Source organism: Papilio machaon, chromosome 4 (genome assembly GCF_912999745.1).
Source record: "Papilio machaon chromosome 4, ilPapMach1.1, whole genome shotgun sequence".
Taxonomy (NCBI): Eukaryota; Metazoa; Arthropoda; class Insecta; order Lepidoptera; family Papilionidae; genus Papilio; species Papilio machaon.
In genome coordinates, this window is record NC_059989.1 from 6,456,061 (window position 1) to 6,474,714 (window position 18,654).

The following is an 18,654-nucleotide window of genomic DNA, read 5'->3' on the forward strand; positions in this document are numbered from 1 at the left end:
AATTTGCACAATAATTAAATTCGCAAGCACTTGATAGAAAAAAACTTAACAAACTCGCTTTGCCTTTTAGCAGGTTGTAAATAATAATTTAAAGCCTTCACACTTATTGAATGCTAGGTGATGTACTAAAAAAATCCTTGAATAACATGTCCTAATGACGCAGGTAAAAATGAATTCGTCACTAAACCTTTTGACATTTGAACCGAAACTTGTTTTGTTTTATTCCAAAAACGTCACAAAGATTAATGAAATAATTTTTACCAATATTCTATTGTTCAATGACGCTATTAACTTCAATGAGTTGCCAAAAATCAAGCTTTCCTGTTGTTTTTTATCTTTACCTCAAATCTATAAAAATTCTCACTAATTTATAAGGAAAATGTTATAATATCATTTTAATGCAGACAACAAATCGCAATAACACAGATTTTTTAAATTATCTTTTTACATTTTTTATTATTTCAACTTTTTATGAACTTTAAATAGAAAAAAAAGAATTAGTATGTCAAGGGGCGGATTGCTTATTCCCATATTAAGTCATTTGCTATATTTTTTTCTTATTCTAAGTTTTGTTATCGCAAGTGGATCATAAAGCTTGTAGTGCCATTAAGATTCTCTGTATAGTATTTAACAGGCCTCGAGTAAATTACGTTGTCGTGTAGTTTGCTTGCTAGGTTTATGTAAATACATCTCAAGCTATGTACTAGTTATTATTTTATTACATTCCTAAGCTACAAATAAATTTAAGTTCTTAATTCAAAGAAGCTTTAATGTTTAGGTTATAAATAATTAAGACATTTCAAAGTATTCTTTCGACTGAATGTCGCTATAATTTACTTAAACTTTTATCGTAACGACTTTTATATTTTCAATTTTTTTTTTCGTATAAATTTATCAAAAGTGATCAAATTATTTTTAATGCGTCTTTTCTTATTTCTGATTTATTTTTTGATATTTTATACGGTATGTATAATCATATTGAATACAAAAAATAGGTAAATAAACTCATTGTATTATGTAAATATGTCGTACAATTGATGAACTATTGTTGTATATAAATGAAATTGTTTAAATTTAATTCGATTTAATTTGGTACTATGTTACTTAGCTCTAGTTAAGTCGTACAATGTGTACATATAATGTACGACATATTAGATCGTAAGTGATACTGTAACGTTTGTATTCACTACGAACATTGGCCATCGGTACCTAAATAAAATACAATATTGTCAATACAGATTTTTATTTCTTCTCCTAATTAAGTATGCATAATTTTATGCAAGAATCACTAATAACAATTCTGTGACCTTTTTATAATATGTACAAAATATTCCATAACGAATTACCCAGACAAAAATGTATAAAGCAGATAAAAAACCTCCACTAGTCATGGCTCTGGAAACATTGTTATTAGATAAGAGACATTTATTTCCGAAGATAACAAAGCATCCGGATCAACACGAGGACAAGGATACGGGCTCCTGATGTATTACGACCATAAAATATCTATCGATTTTTAGGAATGGACCCTTTTGTCTATTCCCTTTCATATATAGTCTCTATTCAAAAATATTCCTCGAGTCAAATTTCTATCGTAGAAAATAGCGAGATTATTTAGACATACTAAAAGATACAAAAGGCTGTACACGTGTACGACTATGTACACTAGTCCAGTTTTAAGATTATTTTTCTATATTAATCTAACATATTTAATGATCTAGTACAATTAGAGGTCTAATTTTAGTCCTCTTTCTACCCTTTTCTTATAAGGAAAGGGGAAATGGATATAGCAGAGCGACCTCTCCATCGATTTAATGTGGACAAACGCATCGGCAATTTCGGATATTTATGACCAGTGGTCACTATTTCGCTGAATTCAGGTAACCGGTAGCTCGTTTGTTAGCGTATGATATAAAAATTTTGCTATTTTCTTGCTACATTTAAGAAGCGATTGCAATATTAAAAAGTCTTTGGAAACAATAATTCCGATTATTAATGACATCATTGATATTTACCAAGAAACATATTTAAATGATAATTAATACACAATTCTTAAATTTCCATTTGAACATATTATACACTAGCTGTCGCCCGTGACTCCGTCCGCGCGGAATTAAAACCATAGTAAATAGACTACGTTCTACATCTGTGCCAAATTCCATCAAGATCCTTTGAGCCGTTCCGGAGATACCTTCAAACAAATATCCATCCATCCATCTTAACTTCTTTATTCGCATTTATAATATTAGTAAGATTAGGTAAACTAGTAATTTATGGGAAGTAGTAAAATCTTTATTGCTGAAAAACTTATTTCGATGGCTCCTACTTAAGTGACCGTTTTGGAGATACGTAATAAAATACATCCATCCATCCATCTAAACATTCAAATTAGTATAATTAATACAAGTGTCACGGCAATAGATTATGGAGCTTTTATAAGGCAGTATGTGACTGGCCGAGGGTCGCGGGTCGCTGGTCGCGGGCCTGTTTGCACGACCGCTTCACTGTTTGACGTCATCGGGTTTTACAGAGCCGCTGTTTATGCCGAAAGGTAGCTAAACAAATGGGATTACTTTGAATAGTGGAAAAGTTTGTGCATTTTGTGGTTATAACTTTAATGATGAAAATTTTCCCTTTAGATAATCTAATAAGATTTATATTTATATTTTTAACTTTAAATATGCTTAACATAAATGAAGTAATGTAGTTATTGCTATAATTAATTATACAAACACACTTTTTATTAATAAGACAAGTTTCTTGAATTTATATATACCTTTAATATCATAGAAAAATCTACGTGTTTTTTGAAAGAGTGCATTATAAATTCGCAGTTAAGAAAGAGCTCGTTCGAAAACAATGGCGTAGTTTTCGCGCGCCATATGCTTGAGTACCTAGTTGTCGAAGTAAAAGCCGAGGGAAGGCCACGAACGGGGGCAATTTGCAATAAACAGCTGACATGCGAGTCGTGGCCTTGCCCTTCTAACGATCGTATTGTTAAGATAAATCCCACCCTACACGCAAAACCTCCGTAATACGCTCGGATTAGTTGAAGCCAAGGAACAAGGGAGGCCGCCTAAGTTATTTTCGGTATCGATTACCGGAATATTATCTAGATTTTAGGACAATAGACCTTACGAATGTCTTAGTTTCTAACTCAAGCATTCGAACAATTTACTTTTGCGTTCCTCATATTGTGATAACAGAATAATTTACATATTTGTATAAAATTGTGAAATTAATTTAATTATTAATAGCTGCAAGAAAATGCAGAGTAAAAAATTTAAATCTTTACACGACCTTGTCAATATTCAAATTAATTATTTAAGGTAATTTGTAAATTACAAAAAATCTATTGACTACTTATTTTTTAAATTCACATATTTCACGATAGATTAACAATCAGATGACAATCTTAAAATGCAATATTCTTGTCATCCAACATGGCAAATACGGTAAAGTATATTATTTCTTAGAAGTGAGCATATCGCCGCCGTCAAAATGCGATACTGTAAGTTGTGAATCATGAGCATTGCATAAAAATTAAAGGACAAAAGAGTGATTCATATCAGAGACCTTATTGGATCCTGAACAAAAGATCATAATTTATTTATAAATACGGCGACTTTATTTGCATAAATGCAGAAAACATCAACGCGATCCTGCCAAGCCCTGTTTTATCGAAACAAAATGGAAGCGAAGAATTTACAACAAAAAATGTTTTATAGGTCGTTTAAAATATGCATTAAGTGTCTTTAAAGAAGAATTCAGAATATATCACTTATATCTTTTTAGTCTGTTCTTGTAATGAAGAATTCTACGAATGGTCTAGTCGTATTACACCAAGAAGGGCTTGTGTTTTATTGGGTCAAGGCGTACAGGTACAGAGATATTCATTGTTATTTATTCTTATAAATGTCGCATAGTCAAGTTTACTTTATAATTAACATGTGGGATAAGCAGAGCCTAAAGTTATAATAGAAATAATAACAAAGTTTAAATTCCATTTATTGATTGACTTTTAAAATAATTTAAAGTGGTATCAAAGTTAATGTTTTTGTGTGAATATACTCCTTTTCCAGAAGATGAAAAAATCTTTAGCAGATTGAAATTATACCGCTTTTCACACGCTTGTTGAAAAGTCAAAGGAGATGAGATGGTGTCATTTCTTTATTATACGTTTACGTACAAATAATAAGAAATAAATAAAAAATTAAAAAAATTAAAAAAATTAAAATTTGCTGAACGAGTATGAAATCGAGAAAGGGATCGACAGACAGGGAAAGTGGTGTGCGCAGTGACGCGCGTTTCTGGGCCATCATCTACCGCCGCCGCCCCGCTTCGCCAGCCAGTCTATCGGAGAGTGCTCAGTCAATTGCGCGCGCGCATCAACCTTCTACAAAAGACATCGCTCTACCGCAGTCTCGCATCACCGGCGAATCTATTACTCTCGACCAATTCTTGCGCTTTCATATTTTAGTTACCGTACAATATTACACTTACTGTACAATATATCAGTTGATATATAATACTTTATTTACTGAATCATTATCCTGTGTCAACTTGTGTACAACTTTCGAAGTCGTCAAGTAAATATTTCGTGAGTTCGGACGCTTTTTGAAGTAACCGGAGGCTGTTTGCAGTAGCGAAAGCGGTCGAGCGGGCACGCGGCGCAGCATCCGTCTGTGTGTAGGTGTTCTGCTTGTGTTGTGTTGCAATGGTAATAAGTGTTAAAATGTCGAAATCTGGTTTGTGAAGCTCTCAGTGAATGTGCACATGCCTCTATTCGAAAACGAGCACACGTGCTTATGTAATCCTGAATTTGTTGATAGATCAAGTGAGTACATTGAATTATATTTACCATCATTTTAAATTTCACAAAACATTTTCTTGGATTAAACCGATACCATTTTTCTATCGCTGTCGTATCTTTGTATCTGTTTTGACATGATCGTTTCAATTTGGTCGTAAATTAATGATAAATAAAAATATAATTCGCGCCATTTTTTGTTGATGACAAACTCACAAAACAATTTTTTTAATCTTATTCCGATCATCATAAAACTGATTAATGTTTTTATTACGATTACATTGAATGTTAATATTATAAAAGGCGAGTTTGTACATTTTCAAACTTTAAGTTTTGTGCTACTTTGTCTTTAACCTCTACTAATACTGAGGTTATTCTACATAAACATCTACTTGTCCCATAAAAAATCTTTTATATTTAAATAAACTCAAACTTTTAAATAGTTTGTGAGCAGTTCATCTCGCTAGCTGGCACCTGTCCAGCTGTCTCTTTGGCGTTGTATACAAATATTTAACGAAGTTTAAGACATCTCATAAGAGGCACACCTTCTACTTTATCTTCTCCAATCGATTAAACGGCGCTATAAAAACAACATCTGTTTCTTTTGATATAAAAATATATACAAGATCCTAGTCTGGTGCCGACTTCATGGAAAAAATACGTCCTTCAACCGGATATCGAAGAACGAAATATATCTGTTATTATCACTCGTTTTTTTGCGTCTGCAAGTAGTCATATATTTTGTGTATTTTATCTTTAGACGCCATTTTTTTTTTCATTATTGCTTATAAGCTTATAACATTAAGCTCTATTGTAAATAAAACAGTAGCCTAAATAACATCCAATCCGTTCACTTACACGCAACAAATTAATATCATATTTTTGTTGTCTAATACAACGTGTATTTGTTAGGCAAGAAAATAATACTACGAAGTTTAATTTGTAAAAATTAAACCAGTTTCCCCAGCTACAACATGAAGTTCGGGTTAAAATTTTCGCAACGTCCCCGCAGTAACGAAGCACTCGGAAGTAATACATTCTTTGTAAACGTTTAGTAAAAAATATAGAAACCAGTTTTTCCTAGAAACAGTTAGAGTACATAAAACGACTTTTATAAATGTTGTAAAATATCCTTTTATATGTTTTATTTATGCATCAACTGTTATATAATCTATATTTACAAAACATATATTTTCCTATTTCATGATGGCGTATAAATATTTTTATTTTTGTGTGATGTGTATAAACATGTCTGGACTATACAAACATATCAATGTGAAAGTAAAATACTGTTAATATAACACAAAAAAATTTCAGTCGGAGTAGAGTATTTTGTCTCGTAATACAGGCCGATACTTCCGAATTAAATTGGGGACGCGAACGCATTTGAAAGTTCTTAAAATACGTAAGCTCTCAGTTGAATGAGTGTCCATAGATAAGATAAATGTACCAGGATGCTCTCTCAGACTATCGCGTCCGTTACATTTGGGCTTCAACTTTGGAGATATTGGTCATAAGGTCAGGCGATATCGTGACTGAATCGTAATACCCTTAACCCAGGTTTAGGCAACTGAGTGTTTGAACATCTCGTGGTGATGTCTATTTATATAAATAATTTTAATAAAAATTATATTTTGTGTTTTTTCCTGCGATCGTCGTTTTACAAGTTGATAATTGAATATCTCTGTCGAAAAAAATAAATATACACTATTTCTTCTAGTATTCATTTCTGTCAGTTTCAACTTAAAGTTAACAACAAGGATATCCATCCCGGAGAGACATCCGGTTGGTTCTGTCAGAAAATAATATGTTAAACCTACTTACATTCTTGTACGAAAAGGATATCTTAAATTTTTGATATTGAGAGGAGGGTGCTAGTAAGATATCATAATTTAGTTTGACTTAAGCCCACCGGATCTTTGTCTGTTTTTTTTTATTACAATGTGGCAAACGAGCGTGTGGCCACCTGAATTTGCCGAAATAGAGAAGCGACCGCTGCCCATAGACATCCTCAATTTTAGATGCGTTGCCTACCTCTAAGCGACGGAGGAGGGGACGCACAGAAAGAGCATATTTCCCCTGCCTATGTATTATTTTCTTCGTCAAATCCATTTCCCCTTCCGGTCTGTATATAAAAGCTTATTGTAACTTTTTAAAGAGGATGTTCGCATTATAGTAGTTACCTATTTCCATCGAATCGAAATATACAATAAAAAAATGATTTATCGACTTGCTTGTAAAACTATGGCTCATTTAATTTTTTGATATTGTTTTCATTTCAACGATTTTCTACAAAGGATAAGGTAAGGATGTTTGGGATTATGTCCTTACGACTTAGTCATGTGAATAAAAAGGGGTTTTTCAAAGATTTCAACACAAAGAGTGGTCACAGAAATAAGCTATAAAAGTTATATTGGCATTTAGACCGTACTTTATTTTTTTCAGACCCTGCATTTTGTCACCACTTACATGTCGTGCGGTTTTGTAAAATTGGTTTAATTTGTGCATTTGCGTTACAAAATTCGTATTTTTCAGAAAAATAAACATACTCGTACCATAAATAACTTTCAGAAATTGATAATGATAAAAAATAAGGATAAGTTTTACGAAATTTGTTGTTGTGTTTTCTGTAAAACATTTGTATTATTAAACTCGATCAAAATGTTCAGATAGTGTTTGCGTTTAGTAAGCACGTCGAATAGGCAAATGGGCCGCGCGACATTTGCCCATTCAATGTGTTTACTTGCGGTTTCTCCGGAGCTGTAATTATCATGATTGTGATCGACAGACATGATAAATTCAATTTTAATAACACTATACGTATATTTACAACAACAGTTAATGTTACTGAGTTTATTTCCACTGCTAACATATGTTTATGGTACCAGTAAATCATGCAAAAAAAAATTATTAAGAAAAAAAAAGTTATAGTAGTTTCGGGGAATTCGCATTTCACATTGAGTTTTTGTTTTGACATAACCAAGCACTATAGAAGCTTTTAAATTCATTCACTAAAGGTCTAAGAAGCTTACATGGATAGATGTTATATCTACGGCAGAATTAATAGAAAATTAAGATATATGCTTCTTTCAATTGACCGTTCAAAACTCTAAAAATGGAGTGAAATTTAGTTTGGAGATTCAAACTTCATACAGACGAAGTCGAGAGAAACAGATAGTCTTTCTTAGATAGTATTATGTTTTAAGACCTTCCGGTAGATTTTAACCGAAGTACAAATATTTTTTAATAACTAAAAACCGGTCCACAATCATATACCAACTAACAGCAATTTATAAACCGTCATTCACATCTACATCATATCTGCTGAGAATAGTTCTTAGTAAATTTAAGGTCATATTGTTATTTATATTTCGAAGTAATTCTAAATAATTGAGTAAACCATTTATCACTGTAAAACGGAGAACCCCTACCGTTTTTAAAAATAAAAGTAATAACTTGACCTTTTGTACTACGAATATAAAATTAGGCACTATTGTTAATTTACGTGCAATGTCAAAATATTTAAGAAGGAATTACCCAGGAATTACATTATTATTACATTTATTTTTTTTATTTCTTGATACGTATGATATAAATAAACATAGCACAGAATTGCTGTGAAATATTTTTTTAATGTAGACTAAATATTATTAAAGTTGCTAAAGTAATCATTACAATTAACTAGCATTTAGAGATTGTACCTTCGAGTACATTTGACAGCTCATTTAACTATGGCATTATGCCGACTGCCATCTTTATAAATTCGGTCTAGAAACTCCTAAATTAATCCGAAACAAATAAATATTTTCTCTTTATAATTTATACCCGAATAAATCTTGACACGTGAAAAATACGACGAAGTGCTAATATGTGACCTGAAATAAACAGATTAGCAAAGTTACACAATAGCTGACTTGTACTCGTATGTACAAAACAAATGACTCGCCGATATAATTGTTAAATCAACATAAAACCGAACAACATTTTGCGTTCAACAGAAAAAAACCTATTGCGTCATTCTGAATGTAATAAGTTGAGAACCTCCTCATTTTTGAAGTCTCTAAAATTCATACAATACTTTATATTTCATATAACACTAGCTGTCGCCCGCGACTCCGTCCGCCACAGTTAAGAAAAAAAATAATGAAAAATAGATGTTGGCCGATTCTCAGACCTACTGAATATGCTCACAAAATTTCATGCGAATCGGTCAAGCCGTTTCGGAGGAGAACGGGAATGAAAACTGTGACACGAGAATTTTATATATTAGATTTCAGCTTCGATTAAATAAATGCAATGATCATTAACCTGCAATAAAACAAAAAATTGTTTAGAACTTATTAAAAATAAGGATTTTAAAGCAAAAACTTGAACCATTAGTTAGAAGTCAACGTGTTAGATAGTTTGCGTTGCGATTACTTGTGTACGTGTAGAACAACTTTTTTTAACTCCGTTTTTATTAGTAACATGTAACTCTAATGAATTATAGTGGGTATTTATTAAATAGACAGTAGACTAGAATCCGTATATTATAACTTTACTTATATTGATCATTTTTAATATGATGTAATTTCACAGCGAAGTATGGTTTTCATATAATTATTTATTTAACTTAGTCGGATATGACTCGCTTATACAAGTCTTATTGTGGCCGATTTTTAATAAATTGTGGCCGGTTATAGTGTCTGTAATGTTATATGTATATATTTCTTAAAAACTTTAACACAATATTCCGCTATCCCAGAAGAGGCATCAAACGCTACAGAATTGTTACCACGAACTGTTTAGGTACATAATGATAATTTGACGTAAGCGATGTCTTCTTTACACAATGGTATTAGAGACTGTTTTTACAATATAATAAAAAGATAAAGCAAACAAACGTTATTGATTTCTTACGTAAGAAACTAAAAAAAATCATGCATTGTATTTAATTTACAGATTTGTACATTTTTATTTCTATTTCGTTTCTCTCTATTAAAAACAGAAGATTGTTTTTCTTTTCAACAAAATGTTGTAGGCAGTTCGCTAAGTATGACTTGTAATTTTCTTTTGAAGTAATTATACGCGGATTCAACTATACTTTTTTGGATGATGTTTGAGAAAAGCCGAAAACATCTCGTCTAATGTTAATTTAGCAGTTAAAAGTATTTTTGTACATTTCAATGTTTACGGTGTGTTTCCACCGCAGAAACATTTGCACAAAACTACGGAGGATGCACAATGAATATCTGGATCGTCAAAAAGGATGCACTCTTGAATACATCTCTCATCATCATCATCATCATCTCCCTGGCCTTATCCCACTTACGTAGGGTCGGCACATCTCTATCAGCTATCATATCTCAATTCACTTCCTTCTTACACAAGTGATCTTACCCATTGCATTTTATTTGAAAAAAAAAAATAGAGTTTACTATATTTCCTTGTGCTTGAAGGTCAAATGAAGATACCACATAGCTCTTTTCCAGTTTATTAAGCTAATAGGATATGGTCGTAATTTTTTTACGTTTGTAATTCAAACGTGGTGGTATAAAAATGATAATCACGAGCCATTGATAGTGATTACGGATTTTATGAGACCATATTCACATAACAAGCTCGGTATTTAACGATGCATTACACTATTTTAATTACATATAGATTAAGTCTAATAATCTTTAATACATATTGCTCAATAATAGTTTTATATAAAGGAAATATTATTTTAATAACTGTAGCGATTAAATTTATTGACAAGACATCTGTTGTTATAAAAGACAGCTGTTGCCTACGACTTCGTCCGCATGTTTCTTCTGATCGCAAAATTTATAAAAAAATACAAGTCTATATTACTCCAGCATACATCAGCTACCTTCCATTAAAAGTCCAGCCGTTTCTGAGAATATCTGAAACTAACGCAGACTTACAAATAGAAAGAGAGATTAGATTTTATGCTGATTACAACCACATCAATTTAATTTTTCAATATACCTAATAATATAACCTACCTACCTATATATTGTGTATAATGATATGATAAAGATGATGATTATTCCAGCTTCGTCGTTTATTTTTTGGTTATAATTCAGTGTTTAATTTGCGGCACTTACGACGGAAAGAGGCAAGTCGTTTGCATGCTCTGAGGTTGACAAAGGTTGTAATGGTTTAACATTTGACAGTAAACTTTATGGGGGTATTAAACTGAGAATTAGTTTTTAAACCGTGAGAACCATTACATGAATTTATATTGTTACTATTTTTTTTTTTTTACTTTTTGCTAAAGAAATAATGACTAAAACGTTGATAAGAACTGCTTTTTAAAAATATCATATCTCGTCATCATATAAAACAAAAAGAATAATTTTAAAATTATATGAACATATTTTAAATTGATAGTATAGAGTACTTAAATAAAAAATAGTTGCAAATTTTTCTTCCATTTCTGTATTTATTACGTTGTATTTTCAGCCACCGTTGAGAAAAATCTTATGTCTGTCATCACTTGGCTATGAATAGACTAAGGTGACAATTATAAGGGTTCTTTCTCTGTTTTACATCTGAAGTATGTAAGTGTGCTTGCAAACTATTTTGAAACACATATTCTTAGCGATCTTTAAATAAAAATATACAACATATATAGTAATATTAAATTCCTTAATGTCTTAATTTAGCAAATGCTTTAACTTTTCAATAGCGTGTGTGTAATCGAGGAACTTTTTTATTACCCATTTCGGTAAATGTCATTTGAAGTTCATTAATGCAATTAGGTCGAAAACTTAACAAAGTGTACTAAATAATAGCTCTAGTGGTTATGATATTCGATCCTAAATGTGTGGTATTTAACTCTTTGGCTATATATATACTTCCTAGTACAAACCAGTTTATGTATTACCTACTTATAATTATTATATGTAACAAAAGCATGTAATTTTCATAACGCGCGTTCGTTTTTCTCATCATCGTCACGCCATCAACGTCACCGCAAAGTCATTTAGGTCATGGAGATGTGGAAAATTTTATTTACGTCTTTAGGGTAAACAAAATTATAATGTAAAATAACTCTGTAAAATACAAGACCTAAGCTAACTTAAAAACGATTGAATAGATGTTTTTGATATACTCAAATTAATATTTTAAATAGTAAAACCGATAAATAAGAACACGTTTATTTGTGCATTCGTGTTAATACGTAAGCATTTACTATTGTCTTAGCACAATGTCTAAATCCTAACCTAAAATTACAGCTTAAGGTTACTTACATTTCTAATTTTTGTGAAGAGAACTAAATATTGATACAATTATATAATTAGCCATTTAAAATCACGTAACTCTTTTGTACAAATAATGTAATCTAACTTTAATAAGTTAAGGTCAGGGAAAAAAATGATCAAAAAAGACTATTTTCACGAAAATCTTGACAGCATGGTCACCATTGTGACAAACCACGGTCTTAATGTGAAGAATGCATTAAAGCTCTGGTCGCTATATTTAGATAGTGTAGAACTGTGTTATAATGATACCAGAATATGTAACAATTTTTTGGCCTTCAAAAGAAAAAAATGTGATCAATTAAATGATCATACATAAGTAAAATTTATGTTAAGAAAGTAAAAAGTTCTGTTGGTCTGTACGTAGGGCTCGTGTACTACACGTACTTCGGACCAGATACAATGTACCATAAATCAACTACTTACATAATCAAACATTATAATATGCAAATTACGTATAGATGTTATGCTTGTTATAAATTTTGATGTTTAAGTTAATTTTTAGTTATATGTTAAATGGTTTCTAAATTCAATACGCTCACAAATAAATCAGTATTTGGTTAAATAGGAGATAAGGTATTATTCCTGTTTTAACAATTTTCACTAATTTTGGAAGCTATCATATATTAAAATAAGCACAAATAGATAACATAGATAACCCAACAAGATGTTTTAAACAAAGTTTGCAGGTAAATAAAAAACAAACTCATTTGTATGCTAATCCTAACTAGAACTGATTTTGTGGGTTAAAATTTCCACGAAATAAGTTTAAATGAACGCAAAATACACTATTGATTAAAAGTAATGTGTAGGTATTTTTGAATGCGTTTATGCTATTTTTAGTTAGGTAATTAAACCACATTTAAGTATGAACGCTGAATTGATTCTATTATTATAAAAGCCTTTGTAAAATGTGAAATCTTTACTTTGAAGATCAAGTTTTGAGTAGGGGCTGCTTCGTGCGCAGTCGGACAGCTCCGATAATGTTCAAACAAAAGGTCGCAAGTGCTGCGTTCGCAGCGCTCAGCGCTCTGCCCGCCTGCCTGCCGCTCAGTTCAATTCAGTCGGTCGCCGACCGGCGCGGATCGAGAACGTGTTTCGTGCGTACGTGACATTATCAGTCCGAGACCGTCATCGCCGTAAACAAATAATATTACAGTATGACAGAAACCCGCGTCTTATACCATCAAAATACTTATTTAGACGCGTTTTATTACTCAGAGTAAATAAATTGTAATCTATGCGACCGATCGCGTTGAATTACGACAACTTGCAATAAGGTTGGTTGGTATTCTGGTGTCCGTTCGGTGTAACAGTGAAAGGAGCACGTTCTTATTCTTACGGTTTGTGATAGTGTGGTGACGAACAGTTTTCGGATTTGATTCTTGTTCACTGTGACAATTTGAGTACCTGGATGATGTGCGAGAATTAAAGTGTTGGTCCGATCCCCTTGCAGCTGCCTGAGAAGGGCTTTTATCTTTTAGCACCTGTACATGTTGCAACAGTGTGAGTATCCAGAGTTACTAGTCTTATTTACACGTATATTTAATCATGGTTGAAATAAGTTGTTTTTATAACATAAAAAAATTGGCTAATTTGTTCAATAATTTAGAGCTATATGAGGTATATATTACATATGTATCGTATATAGCTTTTGCAGCAAATAGGATTTGACTTTAATTACCATTCCATTAGCGAGTATCATCAAGATTCTTTCGAAACCTGTATATAAATTATTGCAATGCTTTAGATATTTGTATTCGCTAGTATATTATAAAGTTTTATTATTATTACACGTAGACTATCGTGTATGCTGTAAGTAGGTAATTAGAACGACACTAAAATGCACGGCGGAAAATTATAGCGAACGCGCGAAACGAAGCAAGCAATAGGCACTGCTCGGCCATTGGATATTTTTACATCGTAGTCGTGACGTGATAGATTTAAGACAATTTCGTGACACACTTTAAAATTCTACAATCAACACTTATTTAAAACCGTTGACCGTTATTGTCACATTTAACAGTATTTAAAATGCAACAACAATAAATTCCATCACAAGTCCTCTAAGCTATTTGAGGTAGGTACACAAAACTAAGAATTTAAGTCGCCGCTTGCTTGTTTGCTACTTCAAAAGTGGAGTACCGTTTGTAGATTTCTCCTGATACCAACAAGTCTTGTGAATTAAGAATTTCGTATTTTTTTATTTACTTGTAATTTAAAACTGTTAATATAAGTTTAAAGATGCATGTGAGAGTAACGGCACGTTTCTCAGTTGTTTGATTTTAATAATAGACTATTCTTAAATGGTTTTAATAACTTCCTCGTAGTAATAACTCGTACATGCAACTAATCGAGAACTAAGTCGATAATATTCAAATATTCATTTTGAATTTCTTATCGAGGTATACAATAATAGGAAATGGATTAAAATATTATAAAGTTATTATGTTTCGATTGAAGTGGATATGAGTAATCTTCATCCATGCGGTGAACAAAAATATTGACGGGTATTATTTTCGCGGCTATATGTATGAATCCTTTTCATTGTTACCTCTTCCTATAACTTAATCTGTTTAAATTTTTCATTCATGATTTGTTATTTGATACCTATTCTTCTGTGGAGTGTCATAGCTTTTTAATCAATTATAATCGAACTGAGGACTCGAAATAACATAATCTAACTACTGGTTCTGATACTTCTTATCAATTTTGACGTATTAAGTTCATTTCCCGTGTTTTACCGCAGTCATTTGTAAATTTCATCGAATGACTATAAGTTAATATATTTTTATGATTTAATTATTTTAAATTGTAACATTTATTATTTAAATACAAGTTATGTGACATGATAATTTTATTATCTTTTAATTAAATAAAATAAAGAATTATTGATGTGATAAATTGATAAATAAATTGATGTCATAAAACATTTCAAATTTTAACTTTTCAGGAAAATAGTTTTTTAGGTGAGAATTCCCTTTAATATCCTCTTAGCTACATAAGCTTCCTTATCTCTTTGTTTCTTTGTTATAGTGGCTATTACGAACTAGAAATTTTTACATATGTGATGGCCGATTTTCATGTGTCAATGTATTTCTGAAATATATTCATTATAATTAAAATTCATCCAAATTTGATGTAAAAATTTGTAAAACAAGAAAAAAAAAGAGACCTTTGTTATAGATTATTCTTTTATAACGTTACAGCTGTTACATAAATTGTATATTCCACTACGAAGTAACGTAGTAAATTATTCAAATAATCAATTTGCTACATCGGTAACCTTCAGGAGACAGACGCATCAATTACGTTACGTATAATGTACAAAATTGAACAGGTTTTATTAAGAAAAGCATTTGTTAAAGATATGCAATTTATTGAAGTTTATGATCAATTAAAATCTCATCTAACACCATCTAAGTAAAAATTAAAATTAAAAAGTAAATTGAGGGAACTAGTTAGCACTTAAACATTGATGGAAAATCAGTGCTCGTTCGATTTAAAACTTTATCGAGGATGTCTTTCCATTTTCTTTGTCTTCGATGATGATAAATGCTAACTTTTTTAATGATACTGCTTTCGTGACCGGTAAATAGCGACAAATCGATGTCCGTTTCATTATTTCAATGTTCAATGTTAAAAATTTCAGTATGTTAATCGTCATATAAAGACCTAGGAAGCTATCTCTCCCGGTGGGTATAAATGACATTCAAATTACAATAGATCACTAGCGCCCTCCAGTAAGTGTCTTTTAATGTAAATCTCTCTGCTTAAGTCGATTTTACATATTTTCTGACAGAATTAACCGCAATAGTAGCGCCTCTCTCACCGGGCAAGATATCCTTGTCGGAGTATACTATATTAGTAATAAAAATATGTTTTAATACATTGTTTATTGTATTATTTTCCTTATAAACGGTATCAAGTAAAACAAATCGCATGATTTTGACGTATTTTTGTTCTCAATATCCTGTTATATTTTGCCTCAACTTTAACTGTATATTTATTTAACACAATTTATTTATATAATTGGTTTGATTAAATCTTCTTTATAATTAAGCAGGAAAACAGAAAATAAGAGTATTTTGTCAATACACTGATTATCTGAAACTGTTCAAGATAAAAGTTTGACAAAAGAGAAAATATTACTCTCAGTATGTAAATACGTTTGTCTATTACATTACAAATGGTGTTAACCAGTATCCCAAGCTTTCCTAATTTAGAAGTTTGAGATTTTATTCAAACTCTCTGTATAGTGGTAAAGTTAAGGGATTCTTAGGTTTATTTAAAAAACTTTTTTTCTAATACACGCTCTAACACAGAACAGTAAATTATTTTGTATTCCCATTGCGGTTTAAAATTAATGGAGATTTGTTGATTTTATTGTCTAGCCTAAAGTTATTCATTGTCCCCTTTTGTGCGACGCCGCTTCATATTTCATTAAAATTTTATGACTCCGCTCGTCCTCTATACAACCGTCAGAACGGAGGCACTTCAGAGTAATGAAACAAAAGCGGAATTTTTGTAACAACGTATATAAAGTGGATAATTTACTACATTTTTACCTTTGTAAGTAGCGGTGCTTTACTTGATGTTCAAGCTCTGATGTAACAAATGTAATTTGTTTACATGAACTCCTTTTTTGTATTGACTTTATAATTATTGACTATCTTTGTTAAGTCTCTCTTTATTTACTTTGAAACTTTTTATAATCTTTTTACAATTCTTATAACTTTCAGCTTATTTACGAAGTTAATTGACGCGAAAAAAGCGTGGCACTGGAATGCCAACCATCGTTTTCTTGTAGATGGAATTTGATACTATTTGCTGTACAATGACGTATAAATATTCTTAAAACATATGTTCGAATCGTGAGATGCACTTTGATATTGGTTTATTGTCCATTGACACGCGGAGCACGTCGCCCGCGTACACCGCACCGCAGACTTAATCGATTGTTATTTAGTATCACAAGATTCAAAATCTATAGCGGCTTGTAGTTGCCTTGCAAGTACATGTATGTTCATACATATGTGCAACTGGGACCACTGCGGGTAGAGAAAACTATGCTCTAGGATATTCCCCTCCACGCATACGAATACTTCTCGTCGATACCTTAAATTGTGTTCTGGGTAACGTGTCGTGCAAAATTGCTAGCCGCCTTAATGTTTGAATATCAGTATACTTTGTATTAACATGCCATATTGATGACAATTTGATAGACGGCACGCGAATTGTTATCAACAATGGTCTAATTTATAAACGTTGATCGTTTTAAGTAAATGCAGATAGGTAAGCAATTAATATGAATAACTTCTTATCGCAGCAATTAGTAGAGAAACTATCATGACTATATGACGCTATAAACAACGAACTACACAAAAATGAGCATGTTCCCGCGGGGTTCCATTGCTATAATAACTTTACGAAAAATAATTGCTATCTCAGATATACCTAAGAGCGTGAGAAGGATGATGATATGTATTTGTGTGATTGTTTCAGCAGTGAAAAACAACTGTTATGAAAGGCCATCGACACAAGATAAACAATGCAAACAGACTATTACTGGCTTGTATTACGATAGCGAACGATACTTGTCTTTATTTTTAGACATACTGTCGACACTTTTTATTAATACATAGGTGTATACTGGATTTATATGTATATATGTATAGGATTTATATATAAAATTATAACTTTAGGTAAATTAAGGGGGATATCTATTGCACGACTTTATCTCCCTATCAATGAATAATGATAAAACAGTAACAAGTAACACTAGAATGTTCGATAACAGAAGTGAGAGTGAAATTATCTTTTTATTTTATAATTTGTACATTTTATTTTTATAATTATTTACAATTTACTTATCTTTTATAATCTGGATTGATGTTATATATATTAATGACGCTATTTATTTGATACCGAATTATTTTAAGTAGTAAACATTCTTTAATTAGCAATTTAAAGGTATATAAATGCATATGAAATTGTAAACATTGCATGGACGTGTAACTGTATTACTTGTATCTCTAATACTCTTAGAAATGCACAGAATATCAATTTGTTTCTGTACTTGTGTCGGCTGTGGAAAGTCAAGGCTACGAAACGTTCCAACTAACTATTATTGTAATTACACTTTATTTAATTAAGCTTATTTACATAAATGTAAAACAACTTAACAGATTACAGAGTACTTGGAAGTATTTAAGTTATTTATACAAACAATTATTATTATTTATGAATCTATACTATTAATAAAATTGGATTGTCCGTATGTACCTAATAAAAAAACGTATGTCGTGAACACGTTGTATTTGCGTTGATTATTACGAAATCCCAATTTTTTAAATTTTTGTCCGTCTGTCTCTTTGCCGATTTTGACGTTAAAGTAGGTGATGTATGCGGGCATAGTGTGTAGGCTACTTTTTTCTGCTGACGAAGTCGCGGGTGACCGCTAGTTTATTATAAAAACTATTCCATGTAACAAACACAGTGTCAAGTTTCTATTAACCACAATATCAGGTTAAGATTTATTTTTCCTTAAATACGTTCATTATGCAACTATTTGTTCATGGCTGTCATTTAAAC

General features: G+C 31.3%; 1 protein-coding gene across 5 annotated transcripts in view; it reads left to right on the forward strand.

Moving 5' to 3' along the window:
• The first annotated feature begins 4,369 nt into the window (after positions 1-4,369).
• LOC106720400 (diacylglycerol lipase-beta) overlaps positions 4,370-18,654 on the forward strand; it is a 46,166-nt gene continuing 31,881 nt past the window's right edge. For 4 of the 5 annotated variants that reach the window (XM_014515091.2, XM_014515093.2, XM_014515092.2 and 1 more), the window contains exon 1: positions 4,370-4,837. The gene's annotated coding sequence lies outside the window, so the exon portion shown is untranslated. Of the gene's footprint in view, positions 4,838-13,030; positions 13,567-18,654 lie in introns of those variants that run through there. The other variant, XM_045686734.1, reaches the window with a different exon arrangement.